The sequence below is a fragment of the Watersipora subatra genome, chromosome 10 (assembly GCF_963576615.1).
Source record: "Watersipora subatra chromosome 10, tzWatSuba1.1, whole genome shotgun sequence".
Taxonomy (NCBI): Eukaryota; Metazoa; Bryozoa; class Gymnolaemata; order Cheilostomatida; family Watersiporidae; genus Watersipora; species Watersipora subatra.
In genome coordinates, this window is record NC_088717.1 from 45,585,594 (window position 1) to 45,601,397 (window position 15,804).

Sequence of the window (15,804 nt, forward strand, 5' to 3'; positions counted from 1 at the left end):
CGAGCATTTTTGTTGTTGCAAGCACATGTTTTGCTTTTTTGCCTTATTTTGGGCATAAAAAAATATTTGTTTTAGCTTGACTTTGCAGAATAGACTTTGCTGTTTAGAAATAAGTTGCAAATCATTGTAAATAAACGTCAAAAATGTGCAGTCACCATTTACTTGTTGTAAAATTACTGCATTCGCAGTCTAAAAAACTAGAAAGATTGATCATTAAAAATAGAAAAGTTGTTGATGCAAACCCATACTACGGCAGCCAAGATACAGCCTACAAATTGAAATAGCTAAGTCAAGTTTTTCTTTTTTGGATAGCCAAAGGGATGAGTTTGAAAAGATTTTGGAATGTGTTAAGCAACTTACATGTCTTTCACTATTCTCATGAAGTAATTTCTCTATAACGTAAACATTCTCGGAACGGGCTGTAAACGTTTTATGAGCACTTACTGTACAAGTCTCACACAAATAAAGAGAAACCAGTGTCATCAATAGAACTCTAAATTTGGCCTCAAAATACGTTATAGCACAAACATGTTCTTTCATACATCAAAGTACCAAGATCGTGTTAAACAAGGAGCTACTATTAGCGTGACACGATTACTAACTATATCTATGGTGTTGCATTCAGATTTTTAGAATAAAAAGTGTAAAGATTTGACATTGGAAAACAGACTTCGATACAGAGAAAAACAACAAACAATTGAATTGTTATTAATTTAATTGAGTCATAATTACGATGGTTTTATGGGCACTTTTCTACTGATCGCATGTTATTAAACAATTGTAAAAATCAAACATCTCCAATATTTGTGGTCACATAAAATTATTCCTTTTCAGCACATTACATGGAGGGGCATTCAAATTTGAGGGGCGTTCGATTAAAGGGTGGGTGGCTACATATTTTTCAACGCTTCAATATAATTACTTTCAAATTGAACTAATGGTCAAATAAAGTTTTAGAAGTTTATATGTTTTTCAAATATATAATACAGTCTAAAATAATATGCATTCAAAGAACTGCATATAATAAAACTTCTAGGTACTTTGGTCTTTGTCACTTCTGTGGATTCTTTTACAGTTTTCCCTCTTTGTTTGGCTCTGTTCTCCAATAGCATGGTTTGCCTCATAACCGACCTTTGACAGACCAGAAGTATTACCAGGTGTCATGTTGCCTACCGAGTTGGGGCTCAGCCCAGTAGTGGCATTGGTCGCTTTATTGGTGCCTGCTTAGCATTCAGCACTGGCTCTGGCAATCTTGTACATCTCTATTTTCCTTGGCAGAAGCCCTTACGGCTTTTTACTCATGACAAAGAGATCAACTGTGACCAAAGTCAGTGCTTGCGTGTCTTGCACTCCAAGCACCACACCTCAGTTTGTGAAAATGTGCAGCCTGTTTTTAATTGGCTTTCAAGTTTATTGTAAACTTGTGTTTCTGGAGCCACACCCTGCTAGCCGTGGCTGTTCACTACAAGCTAGTGTATTTCTTCTTTCGGTCAGCGATAGAGGGTTCCTTTGCTGTAGGGCCTCTTAACCCTCAATCTGACGACCATGAATGCAATTTAGTCTAAGCTCAGGACTCCTCAACTAGTCTCTTTCGCCGGCCATTTGGGCTGTTAATTGGATTATTTTGTCTTTTTATCCTGACAGGCAACCAGTAGGCTTGAGAAATCCAGACTTGCTCAGTTGTAGCGAGACAACCAAGTATCCAGCTTCCAATCTAAGGTCTAAGCCGGTTAATTAGGTCAGTTGCCTTTAGATCTCTCCATACTGACTGACTTGGCTTTAGGCTCTTTGGAAAGTAGAGGTGCTGCGGCCAGTGTAGAAATGTGCAACTTTGTGGAGAGGCTGGCCGATCATCTCTTCTTTTGTAGCAAGGTAAACCAATTAACTTTTTCATTGAGGCAGATGGTATTGCCGCACTCACCACACCTGCGCCTTTCCATGTGACCTCACCTACATATGGTTGATGTGTTGCCAGCGGCAAGAGCACACATAAATAACAAAGGGCAGTAATACTTTCTGCTTGAACTTGTAGATGCTGGCAGTGACTTCACACAGTCTGCAAGTGTTGGTATTTTTATTGCCTTGGTTATCCTTATATAGGTAGCGTCACTAACCAATCATTTTTGTCTTATTAGTATCTTTCTTAAGCCACTTGTCATGCAACTTATTTAGTTCTAATCATGGCTGTCAAAGCTGGGTTATGGCTTGTGTGTCTTGAACCATTCACCTATTGACTCAGACTCAGGCAAGCAAAAAATCAAAGCTGGCTCAGTGAACTTGACTTGTTCGACCTTCTCCACCAATCACAACGCTTGTGGATCTTGAAAGGTTTTTCACATGGCTAGCTGCTCGCCATCTCTTTAAAAAGTTCATAGAAAGTTGACTTTGGCTGATTTTTGAAAGGTTAAGCGCCAATTATGTTGGACTCAACCTGAATTCCTCTGCTTGAAAAAATAGTTGCTCATGGAGACAGCCTTGCCAAAGGGCTTTGTTTTTTGTGCTGAAAGACCCCAATGTCTCAAGGACCCCGAGTCCTTGTCCAGATATTAGAGGCTAACCTAGCATTCCTTTTTTTGATTCCAATGGTTCTAAAGGACTCGATTTATTTGCAATAAATTTTACAGCTTTCCTTGGTTGAGCCATGTTGACAGGTAAGTAAGAACTTAACGTAGTGTTTGATAAAGAAGAATCTGTGTGCCTCTGAATGAGTACTTACTTTTCACAGTGTGCCAATTCAAATTGGGATAGCCTAGCAAGCCCCAAGTTTGGTGCTTTTTCTCAGTCTTCGTATCCCTTTGATTCTGTCACTCAAAGTTATTTGCCATTGACAATAGGCACTCTTAATCCATATACTGGTCTGACTGTCAAATGGTCCAAGCTGACCAAAGATTGTATTGAAGTACACCAAATGTTACTGGCTCTTGGCCCATGGGCTTGGCTAATTGCTCCAAATTTTTACTTGATCAGCTGTACCTTAGTTTTCATCATGGCGCAGACTTCATGCTTTACTGTATATCGTTGGCTCCTGTATGTTAGGTCTTCTGCAAAACTTGATTAGAGCGGGCATTTGTCCAACTGTTTTTTTCTGGCAAGCATGGAATGGTTTGAGCCATCTTTAATTTTGTGCTGAAGGCTGCCTAGTCATGCCCTCAAAGAAGTATTGTTGAGTTGGGCTTCAATGACTTTGTATTCTTTTCACCTTAGAGTGGGCAAAAATCAACTATTACCTGATTTTCAAACTGTGATCTTGGTTGGTGTGAATCTGTTCAGTTAGACCCATATAACATAGTGTTTTCCTATTCAGTGCGCTAGCCGCTGTTGGAGCAATGACTTTCAGAAAAGAAAAAGTTCTGGCCATCAGGTGAAGCGATGGTGTATTACCTAACTAATCTATATTTACTGTAAGCGTTTTTGGTATCGATCCCACATTCTCCAAATCCTTTTTTAAAAGGCATTCTGCCTCTGTTTGCGGCCAACAAGTTTTGGATATCATTGCGTTGCTAGGTTTGCTAAACTCACAACTCTTGATCAGTTTTTCTACTGTGGCTGTCATTCCTGGCCAATACCAGGCCACTCGATGTCAGCTGATTTTCTACCTCATTCCCGACTAGGCAAAGGTATAGTTTGCCAAATTGTTGTTTTACTGATAGCCGGTTCGCAGAATACTTTCAATATCTAATTTGGACACAGCCAGAGAATTGGCTGACTCTTTGTAGCCGTTAGAGTTCCTGATCCCTCAGCTCCGGACGATCTTTGATCAATTTCTCCGCTTAAATAAATACTTCTTCATAGTGGCCAACAGTTTTTGACCAATCGTCTGCATCCCAGTTGTCTCCTTTGTCAGCATCATTTTGAGCCATCAGTTAAGCTGTGTCGCAAAGTCCCAGGGTGAACTCAGCCATTATTGGGTCAACTTGACTGAGGACTCAATCGGGTGAAGCTACGATTGCCCTAGCCTCATGCACGAGCTTAGATACTGCTGGGTCTGTCTAAAGTAACAAACAAAGCCGGACTGAAAATTTGTTAGCTTGTTTTGAGTCAGCCCTTTGTCTTTTAACTTGATGAGTTTGCTTTGATTACAGTTTTCACAGGCATTTCTGCTGACTCTATTAGCATTAAACAGCTGCAGTCCAGCTTGGTGCTCAAAAAGTATTTAAACTTAGCTAGAATATCTAGTCACCTGGCTATCTGATTCAAGGTTTGTTTTTTATGCGGGGCTAGCGGAGAGACATTAAAAACTGAAAAAAATTGTCTTTGCAGAGGTAGGGTCCAATTTGCTTTTTTTCATAATGGTTGACCACAGCTAATAGCTCTCTCTAGTAACACATTCATTCTTATAGGTGCCAGAGTTTTAGTGAATAACGTGTTGAAACTTTGGGTTCTATCTTATACTTGTGACAGCACAACAGCCACTCTACAGCCGCTTCAAGAATGTATGGCTGACTTGGAGTGAAATAGCTCAGCCCAGGTGCCATTGGCAGATGCTTTTATGCTGGCTGTTCCTTCCTGCCTTGCAAATATGTCTCACCTCAGTCAGCGCAGAGGCCGTGTTGTGGTAGCCAAGCATGGAATATAGTGATAGTAGGATTTTATCATTTTCAGAAGGCCATACAACTCTCTGAAGCCCCTAGTGGTTGGCCTTTTGTGATCTTGTTTTTTTGGAGTCAGTTGCCACCCTTTTAGCGACAATCTCATGGCTCAAGTTACACATTAGTGACCGTAGTAGCTCATACTAAGACGGCTTCAGGCTTATTTTTGCTGTCATCAGTCAATGAAACACATTTTCTGTTTGGTGTAGGTGCATGATAAAGTCAGTGGCAAACATAATGATTTTAACCTGGTAGACCAACAGCGTCTTTTAATGCATGCACGGCATACATGCTCAGTCAGCCTCTAGAAATTGGCCGGTGCACAGATGAGTTTGAATTACAGGACCCTTCACTTTCACAGGCTAAGGTAGGTAGCAAAAATCAACTTCTCTGGTACACAGGCTTACATGGAGGCCTGCTAGTAGCCACTAGCTAGGTGCAGCATGCCAGAGAATCTTCAACAAAAAAAGCATGAAAACTGCTTTCCACCTAAAAAGAGGGTAAGGTTATGATCATGCAACAGGCTCATTTTTGACCGTGACTTCAGGAGAAAACATTATTGAAAGGTGCTCTTGGTGTGTTGGCTTAACCCAAAATGAGGACGTGACGTTCATTGACCCTAATGCTTTCAAGTCAGTCTTTTAACCTTTGGATCAATTTCTGAGCACAGTATTGGCAACAAAGCATAGTGGCGCGCAATCTGAAGAGGGGTGCTTTCATGTATTCTACCATCATTTACGTAACCAGCCTCCTGCTCTCAAAAGCATCAAAGTAACTCTGGAAAGCTATGGGCGGAGTTACATTTACTGTAATCTCATCTGATGTCATGGTGGCAGCCTTTAAAGCAAAATGTATCTGACCAATGCATCAGAGTGTTTTTATTGAGGTGCGGTCTATTTAGGCCATAGTTCAAGCAGTAGTCAATCCTAGTATTGAGCCATTCACAATTTACCCGGTTCTGCAGCGTTCGACGGGTCGATCCTTGCAAACGGGCCTCAGGGCTCTGCACCATCAACATTGCATGGGTTTGTTCTTAGCAGCCTCCCTAGGCCATTGCTTCTTTTTATGTTGCTGCCAAACTAGCTGTGTCAGCTTATTTACCAGTTGCCCCAGCTGGTTGACAGTCTGGTTTAATACTACAGCATTGCTTTTGGCATGTACTTCATCCACGGACCTGATGACCATTAACTGGGTTTCTTCAGGTTTGACCAGAAGAAACTCTGTACCAGCTCAGATCACATCATTCAATGTTGTTATCGGTGCTGCCAACAAGTGGCATTGCAAGTTCGAGAGATTATTGGTGCTGCAAAATAGCTACTTGGCTATATACGCTTTTTTACTTGCAGGAAAGCTCATCAGCTACTTAAACTAGTCATTCTAATTGATAGGCATTATTTGTAGGGTTTTGGCGGTGGTTATTCTCAAAGTACTTAGTTCAACAGAGTCTTCTTTAGAGAGAGGCTAAACTAAACTTGTAGCAGGTCAGAAATGATCAATATTCTGTCAGCTTGAACACAGTTTTCTGTTTCCTCTCTGAGAGCTTTGTGCATGTAAAGCAGGCTGGCAACTTTTGTTTAATCGTTCGCCTCTGTCCCTTCTTGAAATTGGCTAATGACTTAAACTGGCAAGCTTTGGCCGTCATCCAAGGCACCTCATCCTCTTCTCTCATACCTCGGCCAAGTTGTCGGTACTTTGGACTGCACCCTCTGGTGGACATGCTATGGTCAATCATTGCAATAGCACTTTCTACACATTTGACAGGAGGCTGCCCTTAAAGAAGCTGAATACATCCACAATCAGGAGGTTCTTGCCTTTGAGCGCTTGTTTGTATTTGAGCTCTTCCCTAACTTTCGCCAGGATAGCAAAAGTTACCTAAAACATTCAGAGTTATGCTGCTTCCTGATCAGCTGGGATTGTCAATTTCGTCGCGGCTACCAGTGTGAAAGAACCAATGAAGTTCTTCCACTTGCTCATCAATGGAACAAATGACTCGAATGCAAAACAATAAATGTATGCATTGCTCAAATATGTAATACAAACAGCAGTGGTACAAATCACTGCATATAATTTTTGTCACTTGTTTACTTACTTTTATATTTGTTGCTCCTTGTTTGTCAGCTGTTTTCCTCAATAGCTTTGATAACCTAACCGCCAAATTTTGACCAATCCGAAGCATTGTCAGTAGCTGTGTTGCTTGCTGAGTCGAGGCTCAGCCTTGCTAATGAGGCCACCAATGGAGTCATCTTCCGGTTCTGGGCCCCATCCATTTTCAATCGCAATTTCCTAATTTTGTTAGGGGTATTTTTAAATTGACTGCTTTCACATAACTGTTTTTGTTGAAAACGAGCTAGATTATATTTTGTACCAAGTTGTCTTGTTGTTGTGTTTATTGAATAGATAAATGTGTTAACACTTTTTGTTAAATTGCATCTTCTCTAGCAATGTTTGGAGAAACTTAGCTAAACAAAATTCTGCGAACATTCAAATAAACTTCAAATAAGACAACATATCATTTGTAGGTTTTCAAAACAACAAACCATTAACATTAAAACTGATGATACCTTATTGTTATTACGCCTATATTATTGTGTCAGTCTAGCTTACATTATTCAGAAAATCACAGCAAGAAAAATATGTATTTCAAAATCTAATCAAGACATTAGTTTAATAGAATCATATACTCAAGTTTTTAAACCTCGGAATGCATTAACTGTACAATGGATGTAATTTAAACGTGAAATGGTTTTAGTTACAAGACATGAATTTGGTGACATTAGACGGTATGACTTGGATCTGGCATTTGATGACACAACATTCTTCAAACCTGGACGAAAATATCGTGCGAGAATTTTGGATCTTGTTGGCCCCAATGGCCAAGAAGCTGAGCAAATGGATTCTAACAGCGTTATAAGTCGTATGTGTCACAAGCCAATCAGCTATAATTTTATGAATAGACTTTCATTTAATAAAAACTAACAAATGTTTAAAAAATCTTGCTACAATATAATATACAAGTGTTCAAATTATCACAAAGTAGGTTACTAGTCAAATCGCATATTTACCAGTTTTTTATTAATGTCAAATAACACGTAATATTAAATGTCATTATAAACTCTAATCATCAAAACGTCTAGGAAAAATAAAAAATGTATCAATTCATTTGTAATTTATTTTTCGTGAGGTAAATTTTTATATTATGGAAAAGGTATTGGCTGCGTAAAAAGAGCTGCTGAAAAGTTTGAAACTGAAAACTAAACAGATCAAACTGAGCAACAATGACAAAAATTTACAAATATTTGTGTTTTAATGTTTTATTGGGTGTTCAAAGTTGTTTATTTTACATCCTATTTATGATCAGTTCTTTGATGCAACTGCTTTATGTGCTATGACAGTGTCAGGTTTCAAATGGAAAAAGGGTTTGGTAGAAAATTCAGGTTGTGACTCATTATTGATGTGTGTACCAAAAATAGTGCTCCAAATTTATGGTAATTAACTTCACCTACCTGCTTAAAGTATTTAAACTGTCGAGTACATACTATATAGATGATAAAATTCTTTCAATTGATTAGTAGCATTTTTATCACCATTTTTTCTGACATTTTATAGAAGAGAATTGTGTTAGTAACTTAAATAATCAGCATATCAAATGCTTTCACTAAATTGGTTATTGTTTCTATAAAAACTGTTAGAGCCCCAAGAACTTAGGTTGAGTTTTGTGCCATGATAGCATTACATGAAAATATCACTAAAGAATGAATTTTTCTTCTGTATCATACAAATATTCATAAAAAACATCATCGTTATATTATCATTATACATTTAGTCGCTTCTTGACATAAATACTCGGTCTTGTGTACAACTTACCTTTATAGATACTTTAAAATGTTGGCATCCCATCATATACATTAGGATATTATTATAAATTTTTCAATTGTGACTTCTTTAATCAATTCTGGTAGGATGAGGATGAAAAATGTCTGGAGATTTTTATTAGTTTTTCTGATAACATCTTTCAAAATATTTTACCAGTACATGGTCTGGATATGCTTTGAACATTTATCGCAAATAAACTAGAGTCAGCAATTTTTTTAGGGCAGAATGAAAATCTCTTTAATCTTGTAAAATATAGCAAAACCCAGTCATTGGTTTTTGGTTAAGGTCACAAAATAGCTGTGATGTTTGGAGTTTTTTTACTTGCACCATTTTTTGAATACACTATAAGTTTTTGGCATTATAAACCTGTGTTTATCAAAAAATCTACCTACATAGTTATCTTGTTTGTAATACAGCTGCTACAAAAGTCTAGCTTGTCATGAAGCTCATAATTTGGACAGGTTGTGGTACAGTTAGATTCAATATATTAGTGTTGATAACATTTCACAAGTTTGACTATTGCGCAAGTGTCATTGCTAAATAATTTCAATTGTGACATAAAGAAAGTGTAGTCGTCCTCCTATGCTTATATCTAAAATAATGCTTTTTTATCAATGAAAGTCTTGCTGGTGTTCAAGAACTTTACTTGCACTTCTAACTCAGTAATTGATTACACTAAAAACTGTTGGTAAGAAACATTATAAAAAACAAAGCTTATTTCTTAATCATATTGTTTTGGCTGCCATTATAATCAATTACGGGATAACTGAATGCTTTTATGTAAAAACTGTTGATTTTTTCCATCTGTCAGCTTGAGGAAAATTATTTTGAAGGCAAAATAAAGTTAGTAACTATAAAGTTATGCTTCTATTATCTATGTAAAGTATGTTGGTACAGCAAACAATCAGTTTATTAATAAGATATGCTTTTGATGTAGATACATAGTCGGCATATGTGGTAATGCGAAAAGTGAAATTGTGTGCTTATGTGCCGTTCAGAGTTGGATGAAAAAAGCTGGCTATAAAAGTTTGCAACAAACACTTTGTATTGTTATAACCAGAGTTGTCAAAACAACTTTAGTTCAATTTTACCATTAGTGTATTAGCTAAAAGATTCACCAGGTATGCTTGGCTCAGGTTGGAGTTGGTTGCATTAGCACAAAGCAATAGCAGTTGCTTTTCAGTAATGGTGTCTTAAATTCATTTAATTTTCACATTATATTGTTGCGTGTTATCCCACGACCAAACGAGCAGAGCGAATGTTTTAGAGTTTTTATGATAAATGCATGAGCACACAACCTACAAAAATTATTCATCAAGAACGCCGCAAACCCTTGTATCGAAATCTCATCAACAAAATGTCCATTCTTTTGTAGAGTCGTTCATGTATAATAACGATGCAAAACACATATAAACCTACATAAATATATTACCAAGTCTTTGAAAAGTGTCAACAGTATCTTAAAACTTACCCATCTGATCGGATTATTCACAAATAGACAGATTAATTCAGCCAAAAATCGCCACAAAATGTTTGAAAAGCTTGGTTTATAAATAGTTAAGACCGGCCTACGATATGATAATGAAGCCGTGCGACAGATAGTAGAACTATTTAGCAGTGTGCATTTTACAAGAGAAACATGCTCATTTCCCCGGTATATGGCATTGTTTACTTGTTAAGGTTTCTAATATTTTTGTTACATTTAAATATAAGAATAATTAATCAAATTTATCCAAAGGTTTCTGTAATAAACATAGATAGTTTGAGGCGTAGACCGATTTACAGATACGAAGTTGTGGTACACAGTTTATCAGCCTTGGTTTTTTTGTCCAATTACCGAAGGTTTCATTAAATTATTTAAAACGTTAGCCAAAATTCTTCACAACTTGCGTACAAGCTAGGGGCGAACTACAATGTCCCATTATAACGAGAACATATTTTTATTTTGCTCCAGTTTGCAGAAACTTTCCAGACGCGCGAACCCTCATACTTGCTTTCTGTTTAAGATCGCCATCAAAAACGTTCTACATTTAACGCAACCAACTTTCAAACTGTGTATATTTATTTCTAGTATATATATAAGGTGTTAGGGTGGTCTAGTGGTGATGCCTTTGATTGTCAACCATGGGGTTGGTGGTTTGAGCCATGCTTAAAGCCGATCTGACAAAAAGCTCTCAGCAAGCTTTCAACCTTAAATTATTGGGTCTTTATTTAAGTTATTTAATTGCTCTGGTCGGATTTAGACCATAACATGGAGGCCTGGTGTACGACAATGACAACATAAGCACAAATATCAACCTCTGTCTTTTGCACATAAGTATTAAAACCATCTAAGGAGGCTTACAAAAAAGTAGTCTTTATGGTCCGTCTCTTTACTAGATAACATGAAAACAGTACCACCAAGTATATGTATACTATATAAAGCATTACTTATATAGTATATACTTCATATAGTTGCGTGTCTACCACAATAAATTACTTGTTTGATTCTATGAAACATGAAAATTTGTTGATGAGGTAACTAAACTGTAATTCTGCTGTTTGGAATCTTTCTGTTTTACTGCAGAAAATTTAGTCTTTGATAGAATTAATATAACAATTATGGTCGACTTCTGATAAAGGATAGAAATTATGTTGGGCTTTTTATCTTCTATGCATCTGCTAGTATATGCACTTGGACGATTTCAATCAACAATTCAATCAATCCAATCCAAAAATTTTAGTCGGTGTTTAGGAACTTTTGATTCGGAACATAAAACTGCAAGCTTTAATAGTTTTTGACTTTTTATCATATACAAAGAACTACCAAAATTCAAAATGTATATTCAAATATTGAATTGTTTCTATGACTGCCATCATAGTAAATTCTGATTCTGTACCACCGAGTCATTTAATTTTTGCAGATTTTCTAGATGAAGCACAATTTAAAAGTTGAAATATTTTAATTTTTGCCTTATATTATTTACACAGGGAAATAAATAAGAAATAAAAAAGTGACCACAGCTGTTTCAGTGTTATTAAACGCTTGCAGAGGTATGTCTATTCATTAAGACCAGAAGATTTTCTCAAAAAGTCACAAATGACTACAATTTTTACCTACATGTATCTACTATTATTGATTAAAATAAATGCCATACAGGCATTTTTATGTAGCACTTTAAAATGATTGCGAACTAAAATACAAAAGTGTTCTATAACGTCACATAGTGATTATACAAATTTTCAATAAAATATTATTGCAATGCAAAGTGTAGCATTCACATGTAAAAGCGTTTTCAAAGCGTGTTATCAGTGTAGTCTTCAGGGTAAAACAATGATTTGGTCCTAAAAAAACTGAAATATAAAATCCCCTTTAAAAAGTGCTAAATTTCTAACTAGAATTGTTTTAATTTGAGATCTGCTAGAAATAAGCAAGTTGTATTGAAATATATCATACAACTGATTTATAAAATACAATTCAGAATTTTTACCAAGACACAATTTCAACTGCTAGGTTTTTAGCTAGCGTTTCGCTTGTGGTTTGAAAAATCTCTTTCCAGTAATGATGTACATGTAGCTCAAAACAGAGTTTCTAAAACTCTAATAATTTTTCCACTTACCAAAGAAAGCTTCAAAATATAACTAAAGGTTGTCAAGCTTGCGTCTTTCTTTTAGCTCCAGAAGCTCTAACTAACCTGACAATTGTTCCTGCATATTCTCATCTTCACTTTACTTACAATTGGAATGAGAGGAACTACTTTGACTCCTTAAAAATAATGCTCAGATTGCCAACTGGTTCTCGTGCGGTGCTGGGCAATTTTTCTATTTATCATTCATTTCAAACTATCCCACCTGGTTATGTTTACTTTGAAACAAAACTTCTAAAGCAAAGAACTATCGTAGAAGTGAGAACTGAATCAGGTGGCGTAACTTCAGAATCCATAATGCGAATATTCGAGATTTGTAAGTATACTTTTATGCCTATAGTTTTCTATAAGAGAATCTTATTGATTTCTTGAGGTTACACTAATGTGGCTGTTAATACGCAAAAGATTTAATTTAGGAAAACCAATATGACGCAGCTGAGTGCAATTATAATCTAAAAAAATAAAATAAACTATATAAAATAAAGTTCAAGGCAGGAACTTAGTTTATGCAAAACACATTGACAAGGAGACAAAATGTTTCAGACAACCGCTTGCAAAACTATTATTTTTTAGCCGCTTACTTTGATTAATTTTTACTAATCACCAAACAAGCAAACTTAACAGTATAGAAAGAACGACGTATTGATGTTTGGTTGTAATGGTGACATTGCTTTTACATTTATATGTTTTGTAAATTTTTCAGCATATCCTTGTGGTATTTTCAACTACTCCTACTTAAAAACCGTGTAAAACTTACTTTTTTAGAAAGTAAACTTTTTTACTGTTTAGGTATACTGTCTAAATTTTTAAGGGTACACAGCTAAAAATTTTAACAAGTTTGGTAAATAGTATCTACAATTGCAGGGCAAGCTGGTTTACTTGACTATTTCCACAACCCCTGATTTATTTTACTAAGTACGTAGCTTTTCATGAGCTGCTCAACAACAGTGAGCCTCTTCCGAACGTCTTCGTAAAACTGGTCCTCCAAAAGAAAGGTTCCTAGATAAAATCTACTGTAATACGGATTCTTCATTCCAATTTTTCAACAGCTATAGCTAAACAAACCAAAGTACACACACACACGCTTACGCACATACAGACACAAACTTTGAGATTCATATATCTAGATGAGGAAGCAGAAGTTTTTAGGAAATACAATTCAAAATGAACAAATAAATGCTTGTTATGACAGTTCTCTTTTCACATGTCTATTCAATTGAAGCTTGTACTGATAATTGTTAGGTGATTTTCTATCCTAAAACATGTTCATATACATGTAAAAAACATAAACACCTATGAAAATTATTCTCTTGACTATATCGTGACTAGTAAAAACTTTCATAATTATGATAGGTTTGTACAGCTCATAACAGTTTGTTCTGAAAAAAAAAGTTTATCGTTTATTGTCTGCAAAGTTTCTACCTTATTTCTTTTTCTGGTAAAAGATTGTTTGAATAAAATTTTGGTTTAATCTTTAGCTGAAGTTCCAATCAGAGATGTCAGTATTCTCTTAAGGACTATGAAAGCTAACGCAACAATTAAAGCAAAAGGGATAGCCCACACTGCTCAAGTTTCCGGTTCATTCCAATATCTTAAACTAGATTTTTTGATGCTCTACCCTCCTTCTAACTCTCCACAGACAATTCGTCAAAACGTGATTCTAAGTAAGAAAATTTCAAGACATATTACTCTATGCAGGTGGTCTATTCAAAATAAGGTTAAACAACAGGTCAGGAATTACAAAATATTTGTGTTAAAAATTTCTAGGCTTAATATAAAAAGAAGAAACTCATGATTTGTCACAATAGAGTGATCTGAATCGATCCATAATTTAGTTAGACGATAAGAAGATGCTAGTTTTATTAGTGTATGTTACCGCTGGAATAGATATGTGAGGTTGAGAACAAGTTAAAGCAAAAAACATAATAGACTTTGTTAGTCAGTGGCACATCTGTGCGAGGCGTCATACTTAAAGAAAATTATAGCTTATGCTAAATAATTACGCAAATTTGATGTCAAATTAGTATTAAGGTAGTGCTATTTAATTGACTCAAAATTACTGTGGGCAACTTTTTTCCAAATATCCATAGGCTAAAATTTTTAGAAATTTTTTTGAAAACTTTCATTTCTAACTGAGAAGTAATATTTTGTAAAAACTTTAATAACAAAACATCATATGATTCATGATTTCATCAGGTGGATTCCTGAAAGCAGCAAAAGTTTTTAATATGTTTATGGTATATATTAGTATCAATGACAAAAAAGATAGTAAGAATGCTTTCTGTTGCAATGATCATGTTTTAGCTTTTTACATATATCTAGAAATAGATTGGTGAGTATGATACGAAATGCTGTTTAGCGCAATAATTACTACTTTATTAGAACCAACCCAAAAACTGATTTCCAAAATCAAATAAAAAATTGGCTAGTTTCTAGCGTAACTCGACATCAGTTTTTAGATTTTGTTTTTGGATATGTAAATGCCTTTATTTAAGTTGTGTTATATGTACATATATCTGCCTTCAGCTGCCCTGCATTATATGTACAGATACATGTATATGTCTTCAGTTGATCGGTATTATATGTACATACTAGCTGTGATACCCGGCATTGCCCAGGTATTAAAAATCAGTTTATAAACAATGAGAGGTGAAAAGCGTTGCCGGCCACTTGTTATTAGCCTGGCACATTGCCGACGGATAAATTGAGTAAGCTTATTAATAAGGGCTACCTACGTTTATGCCATGATTTTGCGTCGTGACTGGAAACGATCGCCTTTTTTCTCCCATATACATGTAGCTGCACAAATTGCCTAGCAGATGTATCAAGCTCGTGTGGTTTAGTTAGTAAAATATCGGTCTGGTGAACTAGAAGTTCCGAGATCAAATATTCTGCTTTATGGATTATTTGTCCCAAGATTGTAATAACTGTAGCTTGATGCAAATACACCCTGTCACACATATACACACACATATGCACATACTTTGATAAATATATATATATATATATATAGCCGAAACAGTACTGTCTGTAGCATGAGTATATATATATATATATATATAAGAATTTATGTATTAAGTTGATCTGTGTTATATGTACACATATACATATATGCTTTTAGTTGATCAGTAGTATATGCAACGCATTGCCCATACATCCTCAAAGATAGTTCTTAAGCTACTCTCCTAAGTTATGGTTTTTTTGGATAAAGTACATCACTCAAGTTTGAATTAAAGATCAAGCAAACATCAAATCTATTGATTGCTGGTGCTTTCCTTGTTTTAGTTTAAATTTTGTAAAAATATATTTTCTTACTAAATGGAAAGGTTTTGTTCTTTTTCAACTTTTTTTTCAAAAGATCATGCTTCTATGGCACAAGCTATTTGATATTTTAGTAGTAAGTAAAGTATATATTTGTAGTCTTTGTTATGACAAACTTATGGTAAGATATAACAATAGCTTTGGTTTGATTAGTGAAACCTGGCCATAATTCCTCTGATAATCTTTTTTGGTTCATTGATTTAAAGAAATAAAACTTTTGGTGTCCTAATGTAACATAAATACCACCTTAGCATCAATAATGAGACAACTTTTTGCTGCATAAGTGTATAACTATATACAACTATTTGCTACGTTTTGATTCATAATCAGACAATTTTTAACTGAAAAACTTATGTTGTCCTTATCTATAATTATTATTAGTTTCTATAGTTCAT